This window comes from Danio aesculapii, chromosome 3 (genome assembly GCF_903798145.1).
Source record: "Danio aesculapii chromosome 3, fDanAes4.1, whole genome shotgun sequence".
Taxonomy (NCBI): Eukaryota; Metazoa; Chordata; class Actinopteri; order Cypriniformes; family Danionidae; genus Danio; species Danio aesculapii.
The window spans coordinates 60,840,890-60,867,805 of record NC_079437.1 but is presented as its reverse complement, the minus strand read 5'-3'; the positions used below and the strand labels follow the sequence as shown (position 1 = coordinate 60,867,805).

General features: G+C 36.0%; 1 protein-coding gene across 1 annotated transcript in view; it reads left to right on the top strand.

Moving 5' to 3' along the window:
- Nucleotides 1-26,916, top strand: part of pitpnc1a (phosphatidylinositol transfer protein cytoplasmic 1a) — a 132,947-nt gene that overhangs the window by 27,295 nt on the left and 78,736 nt on the right. The gene's annotated exons all lie outside the window — the stretch shown is intronic.

Sequence of the window (26,916 nt, the reverse complement as noted above, 5' to 3'; positions counted from 1 at the left end):
TCACACACACACACACACACACACACACACACACACACACACACACACACGCACACGCACACGCACACGCACACACACACACACACACACACACACTCTAGGGACATCAGAGACACATTTGACAGCTTGTAAAAAGGGGCATTAAAGGTGCCCTTAGACCAGTATGATGTTTATTTCGGGATAGAATAAAGATGGTAATTCTTGACTGCATGATGAGTCTTTAAAGTGTGTGTGTGTGTGTGTGTGTGTGTGTGTGTGTGTGTGTGTGTGTGCGTGTGTGTGTATGTGTGCAGCAGATGTCCCAGCCGGAGCTCAGTGTTTTGGTGATGGTGTCCCGCTGACAGCACCACCTGCGCTCAGACGGGCAGCCGTGTAGAGTCACACCCCGACCAGCACGCCAAACACAACACGCCAGAAGACTCCATTATTACATTTAGCGTAGAAACCTTACTGAAAGTGAAGATACATCAGGTTAAATATCAATCAATACATCATTCATTCATTCATTATTGCTCATTTATACATTATGCTTCATTCGTTCATTCATTCAGTACGGCAAATTCATATATTATGCCTCATTCATTCATTCATTATGGCTCATTCATTTAATTATTATGGCTCATTTATTCATTCATCCATTATGGCTCATTCATTCATTCATTCATTATGCCTTATTGATTCCTTTATTATGCCTTATTCATTCATTATTATAGCTCATTCATTCAAGACTATGGCTTATTCATTCATTCTTTCATTCATTCATCTATTATATTGGCTCATTCATTTATTATGGCTCATTTATTCATTAATTCATTAATTTATTAAGGCTCATTCATTCATTTGGTATTATGATTAATTCATTCATTTATTTATTCATTATACCTCATTCATTCACTTTGGCTAATTCATTCATTTATTCATTATGGCTCATTCATTCATGACTATAGCTCATTCATTCCAGACTGTGGCTTGTTCATTCATTATGATTCAATTATTCATCTATTATTATGGCTCATTTATTCATTCATTCATTATGGCTCATTCATTCATTTATTCGTTCATTATTATGGCTCATTCATTCATTCATTCATTGTTATGACTCGTTCATTCAAGACTGGCTTATTTATTCATTTGTTCATCATTGATTTAATGCCTTATTGATTCATTTATTATGGCTCATTCATTCATTTGTTTTTATGGCTCATTCATTAATTTATTCATTCATTATTATGGCTCATTCATTCATTCATTCATTCATTTATTCATTCATTTGTTCATCATTGATTTAATTCATCTATTATTATGGCTTATTTATTCATTCATTATTGCTCATTCATTCATTATGCCTTATTGATTCATTTATTATGACTCATTCATTCATTTGTTATGGCTCATTCATTAATTTATTCATTCATTATTATGGCTCATTCATTCATAAGTAGGGCTCATTCATTAATTCATTCATTCGTTATTATGGCTCATTCATTCAAGACTGTGGCTTATCCATTCATTCATTATGATTCAATTATTCATCTATTATTATGGCTCATTTATTAATTCATTTACTATGGCTCATTCATTCATTATGCCTATTGATTCATTTATTATTGTTCATTCATTCATTTGGTATTATGGCTCATTCATTAATTTATTCATTCATTATTATGGCTCATTCATTCATGACTGGCTTATTCATTGTGGCTCATTCATTCATGACTATGGCTTATTCATTCATTTGTTCATTCATTATGGCTCATTCATTCATTATGGTTCTTTAATAAACTAATTCCTTTATTCATTATGGCTCATTGGTTCATTATGGCTCATTCATTTATTCATTATTATTATTATTATTATTATTATTATTATTATTATTATTATGGCTCATTCATTCATTTATTTATTACTATGGCTTATACATTCATTCATTGTGGCTCATTCGTTCATTATGGCTCATTAATAAAAAAATGAATTAATTCCTTTATTCATTATGGCTCATTCATTCGTTCATTCATTTATTATGGCTTATTCATTCATTCATTCATTCATTATGGCTCGTTCATTCATTCATTCATTATGGCTTGTTCAACAGAATGCAGAAAAACAAAATATCGCAATGTCAGATTTTACCAGTATCATGCAGTTCTACCGTATATCGTGATATAAACCGATTACAAGAAGATGTGAAGCCGGCAGAAGCGTAACTGAAGTCAATACTGAGGTATAGAGATCCGAGCGGAGAGTGTGTTTCACTGATGTGTGACCAGGAGATAATTGAAATTGATCTATCAGTCGTTCAGAGGCGCTAACACTGATGACAGGCCACACACGTTCCCATAAAACACTGGTTTTCAGTCTGTGACCCGCAAACACCAATACCTTAGCGCTTTCCTTTCTGCTTCAAGATGTTTTACTCATTTTCTTAGTCAGATATTTCCCAAATGATGTTGAACAGATTCAGGAAATTTTCACAGTATTTCCCTATAACATTTGTTCTTCTGGAGAAAGTCTTAATTGTTTTATTTCGGCTAGAATAAAAGCAGTTATTAATTGTTTTAAAGCATTTTAAGGTCAATATTATAACCCATCTTAAGCAATATTAGTTTTGGATAGTCTCCAGAACAAACCACTGTTATACAATGACTTGCCTAATTACCCTAACTTTACCCTAATGTCACTTTAAGCTGAATACTAGTAATTATCTACTAGGGAAGCAGCGGTTTATAGATTTTGGTTGTAGAATTATAGTCTGAGGAAAAATCACGGTTTCACGGTTATCACGATTGTTATACGTTCATTAATTTCAAAACACAGCTAGTTTAGAAAATCTCATGCAAACTAGGGCCAGACAGAATCTGCAGACATTATTACATATAACTAAAAACTTAATATATGAAATAAAAAATACTACCTTTTTAGCTTCTATTTAATACTTACAATGCAAATCCAATTATATCCACTTATTTGGTAAACTAAGCAATTCTCTCATAACATAGATCTACTAAAATATGGAAAATATTACTTTACAATCTGTATTCTAAATAAATCAAGTGAACATTTTTATATTAGTCAATATAATTACTGAAATGATTTTAAAAAACTCAATAAATATAAAGTTGCACACATTTACACAAGTAAATAAATAGATGGGCTGAATGGGCTAAAATTCAGCAGATTTCTGCACATGCAGATTTCATGTGGGCCAAGTGAAAATTCTTTACATTTTAAAGTGATATTTATTGCTGCCTGGAAACCAGTTAATACAGCACAAAATAATATTATATATGCAATAATATTAATATTTGTGCTTAAAAATAAGACGTTTTTTGACTTTGAACATAAGTAATAATTTTACACTGAAAATAAACGACAGAACAATGAATAAATACAGAAATAAAATAAGAATAAATAACAAAAATAGTATATTTGACTAATGTAAATTTATTGTAAGTATTTTATTTATTGTAAGTATTTAATCACGTGAATGTAGTCAGAGGCTGCTGAGCCTCTATCTGAAAGGCTCTTTTGATCAACTATATTACAAAATTCATTCATTTTCCTTAGTCTCTATTTCAGAGGCTGCCACAGCGGAATGAACTCATCCAGCATATGTTTTACACAGCGGATGCCCTTCCAGCTGCAACCCAGTACTGGGAAACACCCATACACGCTCACATTCACACACACACCTGGGTTTCCTCCGGGTGCTCCGGTTTCCCCCACATTCAACATGTGGAGAACATGCAAACTCCACATAGAAATGCCAACTGGCCCAGCCGGGACTCGAACCACAGACCTTCTTGCTCTGAGGCCACAGTGCTAACCACTGAGCCACCAAGCCACCCCATGTTACAAAATTATTTGGTATTTTCCTTTTATATAATTTTTTCTCTCTTTGGAGTAGAAATGTGTGTATTATATACAAAGTATGAAGCTGATCGGTCAGTTCTTTGTCACGTAACTCGCTGTATTTTAAGATGTTTTCAACTAGGTGCGCCTGGAAATTACGAGTGATCCCAATATGCGTGTGCAACCCGTGCTTCCATTGGAAATAACAAGCTTGCCCTTAGTTAATAGCCTCAGCCATCGTTAATCCAGTGTGTGTGCGTATTAGCCTCGGTGTACACGCTTGGAACTGTAAACTAGCGCACAGTTGGCGTAACTTTTAGTTGCAGCGGTTTTCTTCCTTGCAGAAACACGGTGTTGAGAAGTCTTTACGAATAATTAACCGTGACGAATTAAAGTGCGATTAATAGTGAAATAGTTGCATCCCTAATATCTAGTCAAATATTATGTGCCGTCATCATGGTAAAAATAAAAGAAATCAGTGATCTGAAATGAGTTAGAAATGCGATTTGGTTTAAAGAGCCCATATTATGGGTTTTTGAAAATGCCCTTCCCTGTAGTGTGTCACACAGCTCTAAGTGAAGTGAAATATCCAGCTAAGGCTTAAATCTGTAAGTGTACAGTGTTTAAAACTATTGATTCATCTATAAAAGAGTCGACTCATAGTGCTTCAAACGAGTCGTCTTGATAACGAGTTATTAGGTGTTTCGCGATGACGCAGCTACGAAACACAAGTAGTTGCACGCGCAAGCCCGGGAGATTTGAAACCTGCGGCCCCGCCCACTAACAGAAAAAAAAGTCACACACACACACACACAGAGACACACACAGACACAGGTCGAATGAAGTCACGCTGTGCAGATGGATATTATGGACAGTCTAATCAAAGATGAAACATCAGCAATATAGCCTAGCCTTGAGCAGTTCTGAGTGCTTCTGAAAACTATATGCTTTCAAAGAAGACTTCATCAGTTTGTTAAAGGAAGGATCAGTAAAGACTGATGGATCAGTGCATCATGGATCAGTTTCTACCCCCATTTCACCAGTGTAAGTACGTGCGATTAAAATTATTGCCTCGTTTACTCTAGCTTGCACATGATGTATTTAGTTGTGTTTTGTTACTTGTAACTGCGTGTGCTGTATCAGGTTAACTCTTTATATTCCCATATCGCGTGTAAAGCCACGTTGAAAACGCGACGCGTGCCGCTTTGATTACGGATCGTCAGCTGTTTACACACATGCAACAGACAAGTTTCAAAATATTTCAGCTCAATATTATTGTCTCCTCGTGTGTGTAACGCACGGGTATTCGCGGATATAACAGCGCCGCTCCTCTATGGACGCGCCGGCCCTGTGTGTGTGTGTCTGTGTCTCCTCGTGTGTGTAACGCACGGGTATTCGCGGATATAACTGAGCGCCGCGCCCTCTCTATTCAGCCGCTTCTCTATGGACGCGCCGGCCCTCTGTGTGTGTGTGTGTCTGTGTCTCCTCGTGTGTGTAACGCACGGGTATTCGCGTATATAACTGAGCGCCGCGCCCTCTCTATTCAGCCGCTTCTCTATGGACGCGCAGGCCCTGTGTGTGTGTGTGTGTGTGTGAAAAGAGCAAGAAGACTGTGACCTCCTCGCCAGTTCTTGGACTTTTTGCTCAATAAAATAGTCGTCAGTATTTTCTAGTCCATCGTCTGTTTACATTCACCCACTGGCAGCCAAAATCCACTATGAAGCGTGTATGCACTGTGACTACTTTTATATTGTAGATTAGCTGCTGGGCATTTCACTCTGCCTCGTGCTGAAGCCTGTCAGTGTTGTCGACCAATCGCAGCAGGCTGTCATCGGTCCAATCAGCCCAGATTAGCTTCGCGCTGAGGAGGGGGTTGGGAACAAATGAATCGCTGAACGATTCATATGGGAGTCGGTGGGATAATTAGGTAAAAATAAATGCAGATTATAAGACCATCAAAGTGTTTTTTGACCTTGCATGCATATTAGACTGTTGTTGGAGACCCTTACAACCTAAATATGACCCTATTTCATCTATAATATGGGCTCTTTAAATATAACACACTTTCTCCAGCTAAATGGAGGAAGGCCAGTGAAAAGCAGCTTAACGGGGTTTCCTTCAGGGAGCTGTGTTAATTATCCGAGCTTCCACATGTGGGCAGAAAACGGCTGTGTGTCTTTTTAAAAACATGTAAAAATCTGTAATTGATACGGTTTGGCGTGCAGGACACCGCTGAGCCGTAGCGTGGGCGCTTGACATTTACTTCTAACATTTAACATTAAAGCTCAATTTGGTGAAAATGAAATGTTTCATAGATTTGAAGCTATACGCCTTTCTGTTTTGGTTGTCGGCTAACGTCTCCATCAAGTAGATCTATATTTAATGTGTTTTTTTTCACATGCTTTCAGATCAACATGGTCCTTATGGTCCATTTCTACTAAGTGATACCTAGGACTGGGCGATATTGCAGAAATATCACGATATCCTGTTTCATATCATTCGGTATTGATAATTATTGAATTTTAAATTCCTTTATTATGATAGGACAGTAGAGATTCCAGACAGGAAAGCATTTGGAGCAGAGAGAGGGGAAGGATCGGCAAAGAACCTCGAGCCTGGAATCGAACTCGGGTCGCCGTGAGCACGTCAGTGCTATATGTCGGCGCACAATACAACTAGGCTATTAGCGCCGGGAATATTTTTAGGAATGTTATTTTATTTAACCACTTTATTTTATTGACCAACATTACTAAGACAAATAGTTTTCACTTTCTCTATTTGCATGCGTTCACCGGTTGAAAGAATGAACTTGAGCTCATGATGATAATTTATGCGTGATTATTAAAGTTTCTTTGCAAATCCTGTCTTGTGGACATGATTATACATGTTAATACTATGGTAATACATGCACCTGCCAATCAACATCGGTGGGCGGGGAAAACTGCATCGCTACATCATGTTGCACCGGGCCTCAGAATCGGTGGGATTTGGATCCTGATTTACATCAGGAAATGTTTCTAAAGAGACTTGATGTGTTTATATCACGCCGATATGACTGTGGACACACTAAACTACACACAGTTGTGTCCAAACTGCTTCCGAAGGTTGATCTTGAGCATAATAGGTGCCCTTTAAAACATTAAACATTAGTGAGCGAATCAGTGTCCCTCCCACATTACATGATGTTCCCTGCAGATGGAAGCTGAAACTGACGAAATGCATTTGAGGGAACTCATGAAGTGTAATTCTGCCTTCAACATCAATTATAAGAGAATTAGACGCTGATAGTTGATATGGGCTGATGTAATGAGACTAATGATAAATGCAGCATTGGCTGAGGGGAAACTTTATTGCGACCGCTTAATTGGGTTGAATGTTGAAATGTAAAGTGGTAAATGGGTTTGGGCGTCCTGTGTTCAGACAAGCATCTGTCTCATGCTGTATTAGTGAAGGTTTCTCACTTTAAAATCTGCAAAATGTTCAATGTTTATTTTGCTGACTCACATTGTTAGTCTGAAGGAGAACAATTTATTCATGCTAGTTAATCAGGCTAAAAACTGATTCAAATGAGCTGGTCAGAGCGAGAGTCCAGTAAACGACTCACTGATTCAAATGATCTTGTCAGAGCGAGTCTCCAGTGAACGACTCGCTGATTCAAATGATCTTGTCAGAGCGAGTCTCCAGTGAACGACTCGCGGTGAATCTCCATTGAACGCCTCACTGATTCAAGTGATCTGGTCAGAGCGAGTCTTACAACTTACTGAATCAAATGATTTAGTCAGAGCGAGTCTCAAGTGAATGACTCACTGATTCATGAGACTGAGTGTCCAGTGAACGACTCTCTGATTCATGTGAGCGAGTCAGAGCAAGTCTCCAGGTGAATGATTCACTGATTCAAATGATCTGGTCAAAGCAAGTCTTAATTGAACAACTCCCTGAATCAAATGATCTAGTCAGAGCGAGTCTTCTGAACAACTCACTGATTCATGTGAGTGAGTCTCCAGTGAATGACTCACTGATTCATGAGACAGAGTCTCCAGTGAACAACTCACTGATTCATGAAAACGAGTCAAATCATCCTGTCGGAGTGATTCTCTAGTGAACAACTCACTGAATCAAATAATCTGGTCAGAGCAAGTCTTAATTGAACAACTCACTGATTCAAATGATCTAGTCAGAGCGAGTCTCCAGTGAACAACTCGCTAATTCAAATGATCTGGTCAGAGCGAGTCTTAATTGAACAACTCACTGAATCAAATGATCTAGTCAGAGAGTGAGTCTCCAGTGAACAACTCGCTGATTCAAATGATCTGACCAGAGAGTGAGTCTCCAGTGAACAACTCGCTGATTCAAATGATCTGACCAGAGAGTGAGTCTCCAGTGAACAACTCGCTGATTCAAATGATCTGACCAGAGAGTGAGTCTCCAGTGAACAACTCGCTGATTCAAATGATCTGACCAGAGAGTGAGTCTCCAGTGAACAAGTCTCCAGTGAGTCTCCAGTGAACAAGTCACTGATTCAAATGATCTAGTCAGAGTGAGTCTCCAGTGAACAACTCGCTGATTCAAATGATCTGACCAGAGAGTGAGTCTCCAGTGAACAACTCGCTGATTCAAATAATCTGGTCAAAGCGAGTCTTAATTGAACAACTCGCTGATTCAAATGATCTAGTCAGACCGAGTCTCCAGTGAAAAACTCACTGATTCAAATGATCTAGTCAGAGCGAGTCTCCAGTGAACAACTCACTGATTCAAAAGATCTAGTCAGAGTTAGTCTCCAGTGAACAACTCACTGATTCAAATGATCTAGTCAGAGCGAGTCTCCAGTGAACAACTCGCTGATTCAAATGATCCAATCAGAGCGAGTCTCCAGTGAACAACTCACTGATTCAAATAATCCAGTCAGAGTGAGTCTCCATTGATTCAGGTAAATAAACTGCAGGCACAAAAACAACTTACTACCCCTTGACTAACTTTTGATTCACAATTCCCTTCGTAACGATAGCAGAAGTGTTTACTCTTTCAGTGTTTCAGTATATCTGTAAAGGCCTCAGTATGTCTGACTGTGATGAATGACCATGCCATTACTTTAAAGTCTTACAACAAGAGCCGATATCCTTCTGAATGGACGGAGGCGTTTGTTCTGGAAGCGACGTGACCCGATGAAGGTCGTCGCACAAAGAAATTGGGTCAAAGCGGGAGCAAAAATAGCTAATCCAAATATCTCACACAGTCACAGGGTGATAATGCCCCATTAGAGGAATGAAAATGACCCGTGCGGCTTACAGTTCTGCTTGCTCCGTGGCTTAAAGCTAGATCTGATCAATCCTGGAGCAGAGAGCACTTTTTTGTAGGGGCTGTTATGCCAGTAATGGATTTGCTCCAGGAAGTTAAGCCGAGGCATGCAACCGATTGAGAGCCATTTAAGTGTATAGTGCGTTCGACTATTGTTAAAAATAAACAAGCCAAGAGATGTGCTTATAGCTGTGCTTACAGTGGAAGTCAATGGGGAATAGGTGTGTGAGGGTTTAAAGGAACACTGCACCTTGTTTCTCTCTCTGTTCCCTCAGGCTGTGTCTGAAATTGCACACTTCCCTACTATATAGTGCGTTAAACATGAGCAGTATGTTTGAATTATGCTTATGTATTTGTGTGGATGTGTGTATATGTTTGTATGTGTGTGTAAATGTGTAATATGTTTGTGTAAAAGTGTGTGTGTGTGTGTGTGTGTGTGTTTGTCTATTTGTGTGTGTATGCATGGATGTGTGTATGTTTTTGTGTATGTGTAAATGTGCATATGTATTTGTGTGGATGTGTGTGTGTGTGTGTGTGTGTGTGTATTGGTATATGTGTGTATGTGTAAATGTGTATATGTATTTGTGTGGATGTATGTGTGTGTATATGCTTGTGTGTGTGTGTGTGTGTGTGTGTTTGTATGTGTGTTTATGTATGCGTGTGTGTATGTGTATGCATGGATGTATGTGTGTGTGTTTATGTATGTACTTTTGTATATGTGTGTGTAAATGTGTTTGTGTGTGTGTGTGTGTAAATGTGTATGTGTGTATATGTTTATATGTGTGTATATGTATGTGTGTCTCTGTGTTTGTATTTGTGCATGAATGTGTGTGTATGGTTGTGTATGTGTGTGTTTGTGTGTGTATGCATGGATGTATATATGTGTGTGTGTGTGTTTATGTTTGTGTATATGTGTAAAGGTGTGTGTGTGTGTGTGTGTGTTTATAAGTGTGTGTGTGTATGTGTTTTTGTATATGTGTGTGTAAATGTTTATGTATGTGTGTATATATGTGTATGTGTGTGTGTGTACAGGTGTATGTGTTCTTGTGTGTGTGTATTTGTGTGTATGTGTGTATAAGTTTATATGTGTGTATATGTGTGTGTATGTGTATGTATGGTTGTGTGTATGTGTTTGTATATGTGTGTGTTTGTGTGCGTGTGTATGTGCATGCATCGATTTGTGTATATGTTGTGTATGTGTAAATATGTATGTGTATTTGTGTGTGTGTGTGTGTGTGTGTGTGTGTGTGTGTGTAAATGTGTAAGTGTATGTCTGTTTTTGTGTTTTTATAAGTGTATATATGTGTGTGTATATGTGTTTGTGTGTACGTGCGGATGTGTGTAAGTGTCTGTCAGTTTGTGTGAGTGTATATATGTGTGGATATAACTGACCAGTTTTCAAATATGGCCGCCGAGTGAACAGACTATGTTCCTCACCTGTTCCTTGCTTGGTTTTCCGCTCATAGTTTCCATCCGGAGCCGGCGGCATTCATTGTTTGTCTATATTGAGCTGGAATGTGTACGCGGGGGGTCAGATGATGAAATAAGGCGGTCTTTTCACCTCTCACTCCTGCCTGGAATCTGAGAGCACGTCCGAGACTAAATGGGGAATTATGCTGGATATGGCGACCCGCACATATATATATATATATATACTGTGCCATTGGCTTCTTGACCCACATGCCAGTCTGTCACCATCCGCTGGTTGCAAGGATATTAAATGTATAGATAGCTGGTGAGAATAAAAGCACATGATTGTGTGTGTGTGTGTGTGTGTGTGTGTGTGTGTGTGTGTGAGTGTATGTGTATATATGTGTTTGTGTGTGTGAGTGTATGTGTGTTTATGTATGTGTGTCTCTGTGAGTGTGTGTCTGTGTATTTGTGTAAAAGTGTGTGTCTGTGTGTGCGCTTGTTAGTATGTGTGTGTGTGTGTTTATGTAAATGTATCTGTGTATATGTGTATTTATATGGGAGTGTGTTTGTGTATGTTGGTATTGATACTAACCAAAAGCAAGATTGTATCGTCTTAAATATTCCAGTATCGATACTTATCGAAAAATCGATATTTTTGATATAGTCGCAATTATTAGGAAAAATGTTGCAATTAAGTCACATATAGGATATCACAATTAGTAACTTCAATACGATACCTTGAAAAATATCGATATTTTTTGTTATAGCAATATAAGGTGGTATCGATACTAACCAAAAGCAAGATCGTATCGTCTTAAACATTCCAGTATCGATACTTATCGAAATATTGATATTTTTGACAACACTAAGAAGTTTTAAATAGCGTAATGAAATGTAATATCAAATTGAGAAGTATAGTAATAATTACGCAAAAACTAAGTTGCATTGCAATATATGGTGACGTTGTGGGATATAGTCTCAATTATTAGGAAATATGTTGCAATTAAGTCACATTTAGGATATCACAATTAGTAACTTCAATACGATACCTTAAAAAATAACGATATTTTTTGTTATAGCAATATAAGGCGGTATCGATACTAACCAAAAGCAAGATCGTATTGTCTTAAATATTCTAGTATCGATACTTATCAAAATATCGATATTTTTGACAACACTAAAAAAGTTTTAAATATAGTAATGTAATATCAAATTGAGAAATGTAGTAATATTTACGCAAAAACTAAGTTGCATTGCAATATGTGATGACGTTATGGGATATATTCACAATTATTAGAAAAAATTTTGCAATTAAGTCACATTTAGGATATCACAATTAGTAACTTCATTACGATACCTTGAAAAATATCGATATTTTTTGTTATAGCAATATTTCTTTGAGAAAGCAAAGGTGGTATCGATACTAACCAAAAGCAAGATCGTATCGTCTTAAACATTCCAGTATCGATACTTATCGAAAAATCGATATTTTTGACAACACTAAAAAGTTTAAAATAGCGTAATGAAATGTAATATCAAATTGAGAAGTATAGTAATAATTACGCAAAAACTAAGTTGCATTGCAATATATGGTGACGTTGTGGGATATAGTCGCAATTATTAGAAAATATGTTGCAATTAAGTCACATATAGGATATCACAATTAGTAACTTCAATACGATACCTTGAAAAATATCGATATTTTTTGTTATAGCAATATAAGGCGGTTTCGATACTAAACAAAAGCAAGATCGTATCGTCTTAAATATTCCAGTATCGATACTTATCGAAATATCGATATTTTTGACAACACTAAAAAGTTTTAAATAGCGTAATGAAATGTAATATTAAATTGAAAAGTATAGTAATAATTACGCAAAAACTAAGTTGCATTGCAATGTATGGTGACGTTGTGGGATATAGTCGCAATTATTAGAAAAAATGTTGCAATTAAGTCACATATAGGATATCACAATTAGTAACTTCAATACGATACCTTGAAAAATATCGATATTTTTTGTTATAGCGATATTTCTTTAAGAAAGCAAAGGTGGTATCGATACCAACCAAAAGCAAGATCGTATCGTGTTAAATATTCCAGTATCGATACTTATCGAAAAATCGATATTTGTGACAACACTAAAAAGTTTTAAATAGCGTAATGAAATTACGATATCTTGAAAAATATTGATATTTTTTGTTTCAGCGATATTTCATTTAGAAAGCAAAGCCAATATCGTTACTGTATGATTGATGAAACACATTGTAAGAAATGAAAAACTGGATCACATTTATGACAAACAGAAGAAAAACAACGACAATCTAAAGTCAAACACAAGTTACGGTATTCATATTTATGAAGTTTCAACGCAATAACTAGCTGTTAATTATCTGGCAAAGTGCTCTGGTTCTCCTGAAATAAATCTTTACAGCTCTGTGTTTATGACAGGCAGCCGAGGGAGCTGCTATATTTATATTGATCCCTGGTTCAGAGCGAAGGATTTTTCTGTCAACATGTTCAGTTTCTACTCATACAGTAAAAATAATCTGAACGGGCCAGCAGAGGAGATCTGCGAGCGTGACGATGACGGACTGACAGACAGACAGAGAGATCAGAGAAAAGCTGAGGCTGTAATGATCTGAGCTGCTTCAGGAAAGATTACAGCTCACACGGACACATACACACATAAACACAAATACGCGCGCGCACACACACGCGCACGCACACGCACACACACACACACACACACACACACACACACACACACACACACACATATACACTTATACATGCACTCATACAGATAGATGCACACGCACGCATATACACACATACTATAATACTCACACATACATGCAAACACACATGCACACGCATACGTACACACACATACACTCATACAGATAAATGCATGCGTACACATATACACACATATACTGTATATTTCATAGTTGCAACTTATTTTTTACTATATTTTAAATATTTCATTATATTATTTATAACTGTTTAGTGTTGTCAAAAATATCGATATTTTTATTTAAGACGATACGATCCTGCTTTTGGTAAGTAACGATACCGGCTTCGCTTTCTTAAAAAAAAAAACAATATTTTCAAAGGTTGAAGTTAGAAATTCCAGAATCGTAACTGTTGTCATAATAGTGACAATATTTCTCAATTTGAAGTTGCATCGAACAACTGCGCTTCGTTAAATTGTGAGTGTATAAAAAATCTGACTTTTGCAAACAATTCATGATATAGATATCGATTGATATCTGTAATTTATGTAACATAGATTTGCGTTAAATACAGCATTTTTTTTCAGCAATATTTAGCAGTGTGATTTAATTGCAACACATTTTCTGATAATTGCGACCATATCTCACAATGTTATAATTGTTACTATATTTCCCAATTTGAAATTATAATTTTTTTTTTAATGATTAATTATTAATATTTATTTTGAAATTAAATTATTCATAACTTTTTAGTGCTGTCAAAAATATTGAAATTTCGATAAGTATCAATACTACAATATTTAATTATTATCTTTTGGCTAGTATCAATACCGGCTTTGCTTTCTCAAAAAAATATTGATATGACACAAAGTTATATTTTTTTAAGGTATCGTATCGAAGTTACTAATTGCGATATCCTATATTTGAATTAATGGCAAAGCATTTCCTGATAACTGCGACTATATCCCACAACATCACCATATTCTGCAGTTGCAACTTTGTTTGTTCAAAATTATCATCATATTTTGCATTTTCACATTACAGTATCATGACTATAACACTATAACGTTTGTCATAATAGTGACGATATTTCTCAATCTGGTTACATCTCACAACTTTGCTTAAAAATATCAATATGTCGAAAAGTTTCGATACTGGAATATTTACAACGATATGATCTTGCTTTTGGTAATTAGCGATACTTTTCAAGGTATCGTATCGAAGATAGAAATTCCAATATCATGACAACACTATAACTATTCGTCATAATAGTGACGATATTTCTCAATTTGAAGTTACATCTCACAACTTTGCTTAAAAATATCGATATGTCGATAAGTATCGATACTGGAATATTTAAAAACAATACAACATGGACCCACAATTCAGTTGCTTAACGTCACTCCATTCAAAGTCAATGGGGAGCATTAACACCGCCTCGTGTGCTATACTTTACGTTTTTCAAGATTTCAGGATTCATTTAGATATGAATTTAGTCTTGGAGGAGGTACTTGACATTGCAAATATGACTGCAGAGTAAACACACTTTCCTTGAAAGGGACTTTGACCTGCTTCAATTATTGAAAAACTGCCGACGTGAAGCTGCAAACATGTTCATTTTTTCGTTTACCGCATCAGCGTGAGCTCAGGGCAGGATTATCCCACCCGGCACAGCAGTTTCAAACTCCATTGGCCATGAGAATTCATCAGACACGGCTTATTAACACACACACACACACACACACACACACACACACACACACACACACACACACACACACACACACAGCGTTTATGGGAGGAAAGTGGCTATAACAAGACTCCCATAGAGCAAAGCTTTAATTTGGGATTTCACACACACACACACACACACACACACACGCACACATGCACATACTTTTTCTACATATGTTGATGTTTTTTTTTACTTTATTAGTTAAATGCTCCAAGAAAAAGAGGTATTACATATTGCAATAATTTAACCGTCACACTTTACCATACGTTTTCATTAGGTGATGTATTTACTGACATTAAACTGAACAATTTATGGGAACACTTTAGTTTAAGTAACAATCCACAGCATTCACTACTGGATTATTACCTGCCTATTATTAAGATAAGAACAGTTTATTAGCACTTATAAAGTATGATCTTATTTTACATGTCTTGTCCTGCCCAATACCCAAACCTAAACCCAAATACTACCTTAAAAACTACTGATAAGTAGATAATTGGTAGTTCATTAAGCTAAAAGTCTTAGTTAAAGTTTTATTAATAACCTGAATTGTACATTAAAATAAAGTGTGACTGAATTAATTATTTTAACAAAATAAGGAGGCAATATTAAGTGAGGTTTTCCCTTAAAACAAGCATAATAAACTGCCAATGGGGTAAGCAGAATAATCTTACGTCAAACGGAAAAACAAGATTATTTTTCTTACCAAATTTGTATGTTATTTTGCTTGTTTTAAGGAAAAACTCACTTAATTTTGACTCATTATTTCTAAAAAACAAGACAGCATTTTATTCTTGTCCAGAAAATGCTTCTTGGTTGTCAGAATTTGTAAAAATTTGGACCAGAAATGAGCGTTTCTTATTTATTTATTTTTTTGCGAGTGATAAATTGTGAATCTATAGATAAGGAGCAGTTGACGGCGTGTGGATTGTGATTGCATCACTGAGAGCAGGGAGTCTCACATTTCAGCAGGGGTCATCTCTGTAAACACCTTTATTTAAGCACAGTGACATTTCCCAGCGGGCAACAGGCCACATTTAGCACATGCATGTACGGCTGGCGGTGCGTCACTAAAGGGAGCGTGCCGCGGGTCACAGTTCTGGATGTTTTTAGTATATCGGAGGAGAGAAAACAGTCAGTACGTTTACATTAAGACCAATACTCTGTTTAAAGTTTACCTATCTATCTTTACAAGATGTAAAATGCGTCTCTGATGTCTCTAGAGTGTGTGTGTGTGTGTGTGTGTGTGTGTGTGTGTGTGTGTGTGTGAAGTTTCAGCTCAAAACACCTCACAAATAATCTTCTCTAACTCTCTGAAACTGACCCTTTCAGACTTTGAGCCTAATTGTGGCGTTTTGGTGACTGTCGCTTTAAATGCAAATGAGATGCTCTTTTCAAAAAGAGGGCGGAGCTACAAATGCCTGTGTGTCAGCATAGTGGCAGATTCAAAAACATCTTATGCTAATGAGTGAGAGCTGGTCAATAGTGGGTGGGGCTTTCCCCCTCTGATGACATCATACAAGGGGAGAATGTCAATCAGAGTGTTTTTGCGGACTGTTTTCATTAGGTCTGATTATAAACAATAACATTAATACGCGTTTACCATTAGAAGCTGGTTATATTCACACACTGCTGAAACACACCTGTATTTAGACCCCTTATAAAAGTGATTTTTGCGTAATAGGTGGCCTTTAGGAGTCGACCATGTAAACAGATTTTTGATGACCTTATCATAAGCCATAATCATAATAAACTCGAATTAATACAAGTGGTGTATTCCAATTTTAGTTGCATTATTGAAGTGCAGTACAGACATGTGAACACCATAATCAAACTATTCCCTTCATGTAGGAATTTTCACCACATTTTCAACATGATATTCCACACACACACATACAGACACACACGGGCGTTTGACACTTTATTTTCTGCACCGTCCATCACCCAATTTTATTGTTTTGATCTATTTTGTTTGCATTTCCAAAACATAAAAATTTAGGCCAAACCTAATTCCACAATAGTCTTCGACAGACTCAGAAAAATAATATATAATAAATGTAGATGCATGTCACTGAAGAAAAAATGACGGATGTTTACCGTATGAAAACTGAAATGGCCTTAAACACCCAACAGGCACAGGACGCCAACATGACGTGAGATTGAAGTTGTATCCCAATGTTGTGGGGGCGTTGCATGTTTTTGGAAATGAAAATCGGTTAGTCGTCACAACCCAATGACAAGCCAAAGTCAATGTCCAACGTCAAACCTAAAATCAACCAAATATCAACGTCTAATGACGTTAGAGCTTGACGTTGTGTGGGCGTTAGCACTATGACGTCTATCAAACGTTGAATTTTGGTTGTCATACCTGAGAAATAAATGTCAGTATTTGACGGCAGTATGACGTTGGTTTAAGAATCAGGCTCGACGTTAGATTTTGGTCACTTTCCAACACAACCTAAAATCAACCAAATATCAACGTCTAATAACGTTAGAGCGTGACGTTGTGTGGGCGTTAGCACTATGACGTCTATCAAACGTTGAATTTTGGTTGTCATACCTGATAAATAAATGTCAGTATTTGACGTCAATATGACGTTGGTTTAAGATGCTGGCTCGACGTTAGATTTTGGTCACTTTCCAACACAACCTAAAGTCAAGTAAATATCAACATCATTTGACGTCATTAGTGAACATCAAAATAACATTGTCTTTAGACGCTGGCCAGACATTGAATTTTGTTCACCTGACATCACAACCTAAATCTAACCTAATATTAACGTCTTATGACGTTGTGTGTCCGCTGGGTAATAACTAGATGCACTACAGAATGTTACGTTTACACACATTCACAACTGACGTAAATGCATCAGCTTTTTACAGCGTAATACTCACTACTCTTGAGTACTTTTGAAAGGATTACTTTTTACTCGTACTCTTAGGAATTTTTACCACAGATACTTTTACTCTACTTGCACTACATTTTTAGGCAAGTAATGCTACTTAAGTATGATTTTTCAATACTCTTTCCACCACTGCTCTCTGCTCTGTCCGCTAATGTTGAAAATTCAACTCTACAGTTTAGCAAAGTGACTTTTATTGACATTTTAGTCGTTTGAAATATAATATCTAGGTAAATAAATCTGTAAAATAACAAAAAATGTACTGAAAGGTTTGTGTAGCTTAATAAACAACACCAACGTTGACAATATAGCACTTTAAACTATTGAAAATGTTAATAAAAGTCCTTTTTTTTGTATTATTTTTTTCTTAAATCTTCAAGGTTAAAAGTTGTTGGAAGAAAGATCAAAATCCCATAATGCAATTCAAAAGCAGAAATAAACACAAAAATAAAAGCATCCATCACTAAATACAGAAAACTGCTAATTTACGGATATTTTTGACCGTGTGCCGGGAGGATTTGTGAGCACACATGCAGGTTCGTTCATTCTCCGCAAGCGTTTCCATCAAAGGGTCCTCGTCCACCCACACTGACCTTTCATACTCACACATTCAGCTGTTTATCTGTCCTCTCCGTTTCTCTCATCCATTTAATGAGCCACTTTTGGATCAAATTAGCCTCTCGAAGCTGGACTATATACCCCCTGTACAGCTAATGGACTGGCTGCGTGATGTATGGAGTTGAGTCTCGATTCTAGTCCAGATATCTACAAATTCCTAAATCAAGAAGCATTTTCTAGACAAACAAAAAATATTGTTTTCAGAAATAATGAGTCAAAATTAAGTGAGTTTTCCCTAAAACAAGCTAAATAATCTGACAATAGGGTAAGAAAAATAATGTCAACATGAAAAACTTGATTATTTTGCTTGTTTTAAGGAAAAACCCACTTAATTTTGACTCATTATTTCTGAAAACATGACAATATTTATTGCTTCTCTAAAAAAAATGCTTATTGATTTTAAGAATTTTTAGATATTTATAATAAAAACAAGACAAAAACTCTTAAGTGCCCTAAAATACACCCGGCGCAATAATGTGCTAGACGTGTTTGGCGCAATTTGGTGCTATTTTGCTAACCCTAATTTTCACGTATTGCGCCACATTGTTAAATAGCAAATCCATTTGCGCAACTTTGTGGACTTATGGGTGTGCTGGTGTATTAATGAGGTGTGTTAAGGCGCATTGTTGACACGATGCTATTTTGAGGAACTGAAATAGACCGTGCCATTGACCAACTAAAAGCTGGTCTAAAGTCCAGCGCAGAGTGCGTTAGTTACGCACCTAAGCAGGTCCAAACACTTACAGCTGAATACACACAGGATGTAAAGAAATACACAAATATCTTTACAGATGAAAACAGTTAAAGGATTAAAATGTTACAAAAATTATTATTTTCTACATAAATATAAAAACCGCTGCCTCCATGCCTACTTCATGTCGAGGGAATGTGTGTTTGGATATAACTCTTGACCACACTTGTCCTTGACCACACTTCATTATTATTGTTCATTTATTCCTTTGCTGGAAATTAGAACTGAATTTAGAAATAGTTTTGACACAAATATTTGAGCTTAATAAAGGAAATTAAATATGTGGGCTAATGGATGTGTTCAGTGGAGTGAGTTTCCACCGTTACCTTACTCCACCAAAGTAAAGGAGTAAAGAGGAAAAATAAAGTAAAGAGGCTGAATGGAGGAGGCTTATTCTTTATCATCGCGCTGCAGATGCTCTGTTTAACTGTTTTCTCGCTAGTGAAGCGTTCAGTTATTACACTTACAAAGTCCACCATGTAAATAGCAAATGCACCACAGCACGACATTACTGACTAACACACTCAGAACTCATTAAGAGAATAAGCACAACCGTGTTAGACCAGAGCGTATCATTCCGTCCTTAAAATAGCAAAAGTGGATTCAGACATGCCCTTAATGCTTTTGCGCCATGCGCTTTTAGCCCTAAGTATGCAAAGCATTTATTGCAGATGCTACATACATTTTTGATTTTTCTGGAGCCGGGTTGTGTAATGCAGAGTAATGCAGTACATTAGGCGTCTCCCCTTGCTTATATGCATGGCTCAGTTCACTGATCTGTGTGATTGAAAAAGGTTATGAAACGTGGAAAATGGATGTCGCTGGAGGGTAATCCCTTCTTCTGATTCCCTGCGCTTGGGAATATGAGCTTCAGATGGGAAACTAATCTTCTCAAGTATGGCTTCGTGTTTTTGTGAGTGTTATGCACTGCAAAAGATGTTTCTCTTACTTTTCTTTGTTTTCTAGTCCAACTATTTAAAAATCAAGAAGCATTTTCTAGACAAGTTAAAATGTAGTGTTGTTTTCAGAAATAACGAGTAAACATGAAGTGTTTTTCCTTAAAACAAGCAAAATAATCTTGTTTCAGCTTTGAAAATAGTTTATATTACTTTCAAAAGTGAGTAAACCCATTGATTTTAAAGCGATTAGTTGACTTTACTTAATAAAAGTGAGTAAACCTGTTGCTTTTAAAGCGATTAGTTGACTTTACTTTATAAAAGTGAGTAAACCTGTTGCTTTTAAAGCGATTAGTTGACTTTACTTTATAAAAGTGAGTAAACCTGTTGCTTTTAAAGCGATTAGTTGACTTTACTTTATAAAAGTGAGTAAACCTGTTGCTTTTAAAGCGATTAGTTGACTTTACTTAATAAAAGTGAGTAAACCTGCTGCTTTTAAAGCGATTAGTTGACTTTACTTTATAAAGTGAGTAAACCTGTTGCTTTTAAAGCGATTAGTTGACTTTACTTTATAAAGTGAGTAAACCTGTTGCTTTAAAGCGATTAGTTGACTTTACTTTATAAAAGTGAGTAAACCTGTTGCTTTTAAAGCGATTAGTTGACTTTACTTTATAAAGTGAGGAAACCTGTTGCTTTTAAAGCGATTAGTTGACTTTACTTTATAAAAGTGAGTAAACCTGTTGCTTTTAAAGCGATTAGTTGACTTTACTTTATAAAGTGAGTAAACCTGTTGCTTTTAAAGCGATTAGTTGACTTTACTTAATAAAAGTGAGTAAACCTGCTGCTTTTAATGCGATTAGTTGACTTTACTTTATAAAAGTGAGTAAACCTGTTGCTTTAAAGCGATTAGTTGACTTTACTTTATAAAGTGAGTAAACCTGTTGCTTTAAAGTGATTAGTTGACTTTACTTTATAAAGTGAGTAAACCTGTTGCTTTAAAGCGATTAGTTGACTTTACTTTATAAAAGTGAGTAAACCTGTTGCTTTTAAAGCGATTAGTTGACTTTACTTTATAAAAGTGAGTAAACCTGTTGCTTTTAAAGCGATTAGTTGACTTTACTTTATAAAGTGAGTAAACCTGTTGCTTTTAAAGCGATTAGTTGACTTTACTTAATAAAAGTGAGTAAACCTGCTGCTTTTAATGCGATTAGTTGACTTTACTTTATAAAAGTGAGTAAACCTGTTGCTTTAAAGCGATTAGTTGACTTTACTTTATAAAGTGAGTAAACCTGTTGCTTTAAAGCGATTAGTTGACTTTACTTTATAAAGTGAGTAAACCTGTTGCTTTAAAGCGATTAGTTGACTTTACTTTATAAAAGTGAGTAAACCTGTTGCTTTTAAAGCGATTAGTTGACTTTACTTTATAAAAGTGAGTAAACCTGTTGCTTTTAAAGCGATTAGTTGACTTTACTTTATAAAAGTGAGTAAACCTGTTGCTTTTAAAGCGATTAGTTGACTTTACTTTATAAAAGTGAGTAAACCTGTTGATTTTAAAGCGATTAGTTGACTTTACTTTATAAAAGTGAGTAAACCTGTTGATTTTAAAGCGATTAGTTGACTTTACTTTATAAAAGTGAGTAAACCTGTTGCTTTTAATGCGATTAGTTGACTTTACTTTATAAAAGTGAGTAAACCTGTTGCTTTTAATGCGATTAGTTGACTTTACTTTATAAAAGCGAGTAAACCTGTTGCTTTTTAAGCGATTAGTTGACTTTACTTTATAAAAGCGAGTAAACCTGTTGCTTTTAAAGCGATTAGTTGACTTTACTTTATAAAAGTGAGTAAACCTGTTGCTTTAAAGCGATTAGTTGACTTTACTTTATAAAAGTGAGTAAACCTGTTGCTTCTAAAGCGATTAGTTGACTTTACTTAATAAAAGTGAGTAAACCTGTTGCTTTAAAGCGATTAGTTGACTTTACTTTATAAAAGTGAGTACACCTGTTGCGTTTAAAGCGATTAGTTGACATTACTTTATAAAAGTGAGTACACCTGTTGCGTTTAAAGCGATTAGTTGACATTACTTTATAAAAGTGAGTAAACCTGTTGATTTTAAAGCGATTAGTTGACTTTACTTTATAAAAGTGAGTAAACCTGTTGATTTTAAAGCGATTAGTTGACTTTACTTTATAAAAGTGAGTAAACCTGTTGATTTTAAAGCGATTAGTTGACTTTACTTTATAAAAGTGAGTAAACCTGTTGCTTTTAATGCGATTAGTTGACTTTACTTTATAAAAGTGAGTAAACCTGTTGCTTTTAATGCGATTAGTTGACTTTACTTTATAAAAGTGAGTAAACCTGTTGCTTTTAATGCGATTAGTTGACTTTACTTTATAAAAGCGAGTAAACCTGTTGCTTTTAAAGCGATTAGTTGACTTTACTTTATAAAAGCGAGTAAACCTGTTGCTTTAAAGCGATTAGTTGACTTTACTTTATAAAAGTGAGTAAACCTGTTGCTTTAAAGCGATTAGTTGACTTTACTTTATAAAAGTGAGTAAACCTGTTGCTTTAAAGCGATTAGTTGACTTTACTTTATAAAAGTGAGTACACCTGTTGCGTTTAAAGCGATTAGTTGACATTACTTTATAAAAGTGAGTAAACCTGTTGCTTTTAATGCGATTAGTTGACTTTACTTTATAAAAGTGAGTAAACCTGTTGCTTTTAAAGCGATTAGTTGACTTTACTTTATAAAAGTGAGTAAACCTGTTGCTTTAAAGCGATTAGTTGACTTTACTTTATAAAAGTGAGTACACCTGTTGCTTTTAATGCGATTAGTTGACTTTACTTTATAAAAGTGAGTAAACCTGTTGCTTTTAATGCGATTAATTGACTTTACTTTATAAAAGCGAGTAAACCTGTTGCTTTTAATGCGATTAGTTGACTTTACTTTATAAAAGTGAGTAAACCTGTTGCTTTTAAAGCGATTAGTTGACTTTACTTTATAAAAGCGAGTAAACCTGTTGCTTTTAATGCGATTAGTTGACTTTACTTTATAAAAGTGAGTAAACCTGTTGCTTTTAAAGCGATTTGTTGACTTTACTTTATAAAAGTGAGTAAACCTGTTGCTTTTAAAGCGATTAGTTGACTTTACTTTATAAAAGCGAGTAAACCTGTTGCTTCTAAAGCGATTAGTTGACTTTACTTTATAAAAGTGAGTAAACCTGTTGCTTTAAAGCGATTAGTTGACTTTACTTTATAAAAGTGAGTACACCTGTTGCGTTTAAAGCGATTAGTTGACATTACTTTATAAAAGTGAGTACACCTGTTGCGTTTAAAGCGATTAGTTGACATTACTTTATAAAAGTGAGTACACCTGTTGCGTTTAAAGCGATTAGTTGACATTACTTTATAAAAATGAGTACACCTGTTGCGTTTAAAGCAACATATATGGGGATTTTCAGGGTTACTACGTCGTTGGTGATTGGCGTTTTCGCACAAGAGTGCCTTCTAGCTTTTGCAGGAAATTTTCTATTGATCCCATAACTAGGATTGAACGAAACACTGTATTTTATGATGATATTGTACATTTTTACAAATGTATTTCTGATTTTAACAATGCCAGGTCTGTTTTTTGGCTCAGTGCATGTCCAGTAATACAGTACCTGTTTTATGTGTGCTTTGTTCATTTAAAACAGCTTTTTCTGAGGCAGTAAATGTGCATCACTTTATATTTTCATTAACCTAAAGGCCATAAAGTGCTCATTTTTATGTGCTTGATTTTGTTTGGCCAAAATGTCATGTTATAAAATATGACTAGGGTTATTAGGACATTTAATTGTATGCAACTAGATGATAAATGCTAAATAAACACAAATCAGTGCCCAACAAACACAAACATTATACATGTAAATGTTAATGCTTTAAATGCTGTACTGATTTAAACAAGCACATCAATTTAATTCAATTCTGTGTATGAATAAGCTATTTTTAATGCTTTAATTGCAGAAATAGAGGAGTAGCAAAAAAAATCTATAAAGATAAAATGCTTTTTAAAAGTCATGTATTATAATTAATATTTTGTAAAGATTAAAATATATTATTATCTTTTTAAAAAATATAAAAACATAAAATATTTTTATTTTATAATCAATTATTTATATTTTTATCATATGTCGCATAGTTTCAAAACAGGAGATGAAATCATTAATAATCAAGACATGATCATATTTTATTGTGGTCAAATAAGCGTCATCTAGAGGCCTTTACCTTTCATATAAACCACTTCTGATACCAAATGATCAACTAGAAGTCAAGTTATTATTAGTTCTTCCTAAAACTTGGATAGGCGACAAGACTTTTGTCAGGTAGTGTATGTATATGTGTGTGTGTCTTATCGTCACTGTCGAACACTGAGCCGTTTCTCATTCTCTCTTATCTCAGTCAATGAGAGCGAGTGTGAGGTTTCTTCCTCCTTTCATTCCCTCTCTCTCACACACACACACGCACACACACACACGCGTACACGTCTATGCATATTAAATGAGGGCCTCAGAGGACTCGTACATTACAGACTCTCAATCTGACAGTGGTGTTACGCAAGCGGATCATTCACACTCTGCCGTTCAATAAAAATCTGCAAAACAATGTACAGTATTAACATGAAGATAAATCTCCTCCGGGGTGTTTCATGTGCATTAAAATCACACTCTGTGTTGCGTTTTAGGGTGCTACTTCACCAGGATCACTTTAGAGCTAGCGTTTGAATGATTCTCTAGCGTAATGTCTAAAGTGATTTTAAGATTATAAGGCTGAACTGAATGAAATGTCATCAGTCTGCAGAGATTTCCCAGTATTTCTGTTGCAATTGAAAGATCACAATAATTAACCCCAAAAAAGCCTAAGCAAACACTAGCAGATTACTATGCTATAAATACAGCACTACAACATATAAAAAGAGAGAGATCTACTTAGAATGTCCCTCACCTGTTCTATAATCAGCTGTATTTTTTAATTAATGCTGAGGTTTTTCTTCCCTTAAGGACTTATTATGTGGGCTCTCATCCCCCAATGACGGTTGAGTGTAGCAGCAGGGTTTGGTGCCACGCCTCCTTATTAAAATTGTACGTTTTCGTACGACTGAATTCATACGAATTAGCCACTAAACTGACATAACGTAGAATAGTGCGTTTCCTCTTGAAATCATTCTGCACTTACTGTATACCCTATTACTGTTAATGTAGTATGTATCATTTTCTTTATTGTATATATCCATGCTTGTAGATCGTTGATTATATTTGATGCAGATGCACTCCAAAATATATAGCTGAAGTCAAAATTATTAGCCCCAATATATTTTCCCCCAGTATTTCTGTTTAAAGGAGAAAAGATTTTGTTCAACACATTTCCAATCATAATAGTTTTTTTTATAATTATTATTTTAGGGGTTTTCACCTTTATTGACAGGACAGTGGAGATTTTACATACAGGAAAGTGTGGGGAGCAGAGATAGGGGAAGGGTCGGCAAAGGACCTTGAGCCGGGAATCGAACTCGGGTCGCTGTGAACACCTAGGTGCCATGTGTTGACGCACTAACCACAAGGCTATTGGCGCCGACCAATCATATTAGTTTTAATAAGTCATTTCTATTAACCTGTTCCTTATTTGGGAATTGCGAGGTCCCGGAACAGATGGGGGTAACGGATCCGGCATGTTACCCGAGGATGGGGGGGTTGGGGGGGTTGGGGGGGGTCGTGGACGAAGAGGGTTGGGGAGACTTGGAAGAAAGTGAACAGCGGACAAGGGAGGAGGGCGGTTGAGGAGGGCGATCTGTAAAATGAGGTGCCGGATCAGATTTCAGAGATTCCGGATCCGGCACAAATTAAGCCCTGCTAATAACTGATTTCTTTTCTCTTTGCCATGATGACAGCATAAGGGGGCTAATAATATTGACCATAAAATGGCTTTAAAATACTTAAAAACTGCTTTCATTCTAGCCGAAATAAAACAAAATCGTTCTCCAGGAGAAAAAATATTACAGGAAATACTGTGGAAAATTCCTGAATCTGTTCAACATCATTTGGGAAATACTTGACAAAGAAATTCACCAGAGTTCAACTGTAGTAATAGACTGAGTTTGTGTGTAATGTGGAGATGTTTGAGGCTTCGGGCTGCGCCGTGATCTCTCCGTGTTTCCATTAGAGTGCTGAAACTGACATGCATTCAGATGAAGTTTGGGTTGCGGGTTGGCCCTGCACACACTCTTTAATGAAGTCATTAACTCAGACAGCAAACACACGCGTGGCCGACGCTCTCCAGTCAGCCCTGCGGGGAGTGTGTTGATTTCAAAACCTCAGACTGCATTCACTGCCTGCGTCTCGGTGGAAAACACCACTCACACCGGTATAATCTCGCTCTACTACACTGCTTGACACGTTTCTTTTGGTGAAGGAAATGAGAAACGAGTCTCTATGATGACGTTTGTTCTAGGAGGCTCTCAGATGATCTTTGACCGACCAGTGTTTACAGCATCTAGCTTTTTCTTCCATGTGGGAAAGTGTGATGTGTTTTATATGTTTATGTCTGAAAAATATGATGATTTATGCTGGAAATGTGCCAGTGACATTGTGATTCATGCTAAAAACAGTGCAAGAACATGCTAGCAGGGCGTTTTTAGCTGCATGCTGATTCATGTAAGGAAAAATGCTAGCAACATGGTAGTTCATG